Below are 4,710 nucleotides of genomic sequence, written 5' to 3' on the forward strand. Positions count from 1 at the left end.
AACAAAGAACTTCACTCCTCAGAGATGCTGTTTGTGCAAACAGATGTAGTCACCACTAATACAAAAAGGTTACAGTGAACTCAGCATATTTGATCCAATAAAAACCTTTGCATTATCAGGATTTGTTTATATCTTAATCTAGGAAACAATTATTGAAAATAATTAACTTAGATTCCATAAAACATTAAAATTACATTAATCAATTCAACTAAACTATCTATTCAAACATTAAAATTGAAGATACAATTTTTTTTTTTTTTGAAGATACAATTTTAAAAGCAACGTTTAATAGAAAAACTTTTAATTATAAAGAATAGACTCAAATTTAAATGTGTATATTGATATCATACTATGGAACACTTACAAATAGGTTCATAGTTTTTCCAAAAAGGAATTTTATATTTACAATTAAAATGCAAAGTCAAAACAGTTCTACAATTTAATTTTAAAGTAGAACTAAATATTATTCATTGTAGGGGATTTCAGATTTTATAACTGCAGCAAAATAGGATAACCCATTAGCACTGAACCTATACATTTATTTTATATGGTTTTAATGGAAAATTATGACAAGAGAAATATTGATTTTAAAAGTAACATGAAAAGTCAGATACTAAAATATATTATCCAAAAAAAAAAAATTATCCAGAAAGTTAATCTGTCCCTTAAATACTATTAATTAGCAACTTTCACATGTATTAGCCCATTAAATTATGAAGAGTGAATGCTTTAATATATTTTTAACTAGAAGCCTTGTTTAAAATAAAGCTAATAAATTCAATTGGATGAAACTGAGAATAATAATAAGTAAAAAGGGAAACATGTATAATGAAGTTCTAGTGAGCAGCCTGATAGAACTTTTTTTAAATACCATTATCTCTTATTAGAGTGTGGCCTTGGAGAAGTTACTTAATCTCTGAGCATCCCCTACAAAGTGAGGAGTTGCAATAAAGGATGTATGGGAAATAATTCTTACCAAATAGGTTTGTTGTAAACAATAAAATTATTTAATATTATCTTTTATAAGCACTCAAAGATGGCATTAAAGAAAAACATAGAGCTAAAGACTGTAGGGCAAAACTCAGTGACTGTTTTCTAAGTTTTATAATCTTGTTTATTCTGCAATGTCTATTTTCTAGGTAACATTTAATTGAGTAAACATAATCTTAATTTTGTGTCATTCATCAATTAGAAAATTAGTGATAATAACTTAAATTTGGCAATAGGCAATAAAAATCCCCTCCCGTTGCCATGATATGAAGTAGGGTGACTGTGTCCACATGGATAGAATGAATGACCTTAGCTGTCCTCACAGTTTATATTAACATCTTACCAATCAGTACAGACTAGTGCAAATGTAGTTCAGTAATGGCAGTCAATTCACATCACTATGACAACTGAAACAGATCAACCATGTCCGATTCTCTTAACAGAGCTACAAAGATGAAGTTTAAAAAAAAAAAAGTATTTGTTTTAAAGAAAATGTTATTTCCTATAAGGGTTTTCCAAACCCCATTTGATATCTAACTTCATTAGATATCAAAACTTCTTTTACTTTTTGTCTAGTTTTGCATTTTTAAACATAGAAGTAATGCACGATTGTAATAAAAGTTAAAAACAAAATACAGAGGTGCAGAAAATAAGAAATGAGAGTCCTATAAGCAATGATTCTACTTTCCTGGGATACACATTATAAGATGCTTATTTACTATTTATCCCTTCAGAATATATATATATATATATATATATATGTATATATGTATATATGTGTATATATATATATATATATATATATATATATATATATATCCTTATGTCTTTTTTATTTTTTTATTTTTATTTTTTAAGGAGGATGCAGCTCACAGTGGCCCATGCAGGGATCAAACCTACACCTTGGTGTTATCAGCACTACGTTTTAACCAACTGAGCTAACCGGCCACCCCTATCCTTATGTATTTTAAAGAAACTTAGGAGCTTACACATGTGTGTATATGCATATGTATATGTATATGTATGTATATATGGTATGTATATGTATAAATAGATGTGTATGAGTTTGTATGAGTATATGGTCAGTTTAGTATAGACTAAGAGCCTGGGTTGAAATTGAGGCTCTGCCTTGTGATTTTGGGTAAGTTACTCAAACTCTCTGTCTCAGTTTACACAACCTTAATGTGGAATGATAATGATAATTATCCTAGGAAAGTTGCACAGTTTTTAAAATATTATATGTGCTCAGTAATGTTAGCTGTTATTATTTCATGTCAGTATATATAGTTTTGATAATTTGTAAGATGCATAGTATTAAATAGATACGACATATTTATTTAACCAATTTCCTAGTGATGTACTTATGTTATCTTCAAATTTTTGTTATTATAAATGAAGCACAATAAACTAACTTGAGAATAATTCTTTATATACTAAAGTGAATGTGTCTGTAAAACAATTTTCTAGAAGTAGAACTGCTACATTAAGTGATGTACATATTTATAATTTTGGTAGATATTGTTAAATCATCTTTCCAAAAGATACTGCATTAGAATACCATGAACTGTGCAGAAAAATACTACTTCCTCACATCATCCACACACTAGCTATTATCAATAATTTTAATCTTCACACAATTAATTAAATAAAATAAAGAATAATTAGTCCAACATCTCTTTATTTTATTATTAGTTATATCAACTATCTGCTCATGAACTTAATAGACATTTGCCTTATTTCTTTCTGTAACCCATGCAAATCCTTTGCACTTTTCTCCCCAAGGTTTCCTTCTTTGTATTCTTATTCATTTGTCCAAACTCTTTACATATTAAGAATGCTAACCATTCTTTATATCAGAAACTATGAACAATGTTGATAATATCTTAGTCATTGATTTCCCCTAACAATATTTCATTAATACAGATATATTTGAAGTCCTTAATTTGAAAATAATCCATATATGGGTCACTTCCAGCTGTGCAGAACAAAATGGCCAATGGCCTACAGAGAAACATGCCCAAGTTTTATTGTGACTACTGCAATACATACCTCAATCATGACTCTGCATCTGTGAGAAAAACACACTGCAGTGGTAGAAAACAAAAAGAGAACGTGAAAGACTACTATCAGAAATGGATGGAAGAGCAGGCTCAGAGCCTGTTTGACAAAATAACTACAGCATTTCAACAAGGAAAGACCTCCTACTCCATTCTCTGCTCGTCCTTCTCCAGGAGTCAGGCTTCTACCTTCCCCCAGTCTCTGGGTTCTCCTTGCCCTGGTATGATTCCAGAAACCCACAGGGCGAACCCTCCAATGGTACTAATGATGGGCTCTCTTACTCCTGGGATGATGCCTATGGGATCTGCTCATGGAATGAGGCAGACTATGGCAAGACACATGGCAACGATCCTGGGGCTCCCAATGATGAGATCTCCTGCCGGTCCCATGATGGTACCTACTTGGCCAGGAATTATTCCACCAGACAGATAGGAGAGAGGGGAGCCTCTTTCTATCAGCTCTATGTTACTTGTTCTACTTCACCAGGAGATCATGGTGCCATGACTCTGGGTGTTTTCTAACAGCATGACAAGAATGACTCACTCCCCCTTCCTATCAAAGAGAAAATAGTTTTGGAAGAGAGTAGTGGGATAAAAAAACAAACAATTTTTATTTGTATTGTGAAATATGAAAATAAAATTGTCAACTCTTTTAGTTAGAAAAAAATAATCCATATATGCATATTTGTACTTAATTAAAAGCCTATGGTTGCTTCTTCTAAATTTTTTTCCGTAGAAATAATCCAATATTTACTTGGTCCCTTTTCTAAAACTCAAACTGTCACGATTGCTTTTCTAAAAATGAAAACTCTCCTGTATATCATAGAAAATTTAAGGATCCCCAATTTTCTAATTTATATTGTTAACACTTTTATTTGGGCTTACATGAATTTCTTCACCTGGGTTCCATAAAAGGGATAATTTGTCTTATATTTTAATCACTTAATTTCTCTCTGTTTTTTTTTTTTTTTTTTTTTTTTAATCCTACTGCAGTTAGGGTGAAAATTTAAACCACAGATATTATCATGTTTAAAATTATTTTAATAGCTTCCATTTGCAAATGCTTAAGAAGGATTACTCTAGAAAGTGTTCTATGAGGATGGGGAGCGTCGCAGCACCCCAGCACCTGGGACCTTATTAGAAATGCACATTCTAGACCCCATCACAAACCTACTGAATTGGAACTGATGCTGACATTTGAGGAACACTAAACAGAATACTGAGTGAAGAGAATGCTGTTTTTCTTTCTGCTTTTATCATGTCCTGGTCTCTTATTGCGACTGTGCTTCACACTGGCTTTCTTTTGGCTAAATATTCTCTTCAGCATCTTTTCTCTTTGCTTGGAATATTTCTTCCCTCCTTTTTTTTTTTTGTTTTTTTTTTTGTTGTTGTTGTTGTTAAATCTTACTCATCATGTAGATCAGAACTTAAATGCTGCTTCCTCAAAGAAAACCATGCCCTTCCTTATTTTATGTTTTAATATTTCTTTGTATTTTTTTTTATCAGCACATATTTTAGCAATTCTTAAATCCACCAATCTCCACCCTCCACTATTTGCCTATCATAAGACACTGGGCCTCTTTTGATTCACTAAATCCTGAGGTCCTATCACAGTGTTTAACACATATTGAGACTGAAGTAAACATTACCTGAACAAATGAAT

General features: G+C 31.4%; 1 pseudogene; it reads left to right on the forward strand.

Moving 5' to 3' along the window:
* Window positions 1–2,991: 2,991 nt before the first annotated feature.
* Window positions 2,992–3,480, forward strand: LOC109449692 (U1 small nuclear ribonucleoprotein C pseudogene; annotated as a pseudogene).
* Window positions 3,481–4,710: the final 1,230 nt, after the last annotated feature.

The sequence above is a fragment of the Rhinolophus sinicus genome, chromosome 3 (assembly GCF_057876585.1).
Source record: "Rhinolophus sinicus isolate RSI-liver-muscle chromosome 3, RSI-T2T, whole genome shotgun sequence".
NCBI lineage: Eukaryota > Metazoa > Chordata > Mammalia > Chiroptera > Rhinolophidae > Rhinolophus > Rhinolophus sinicus.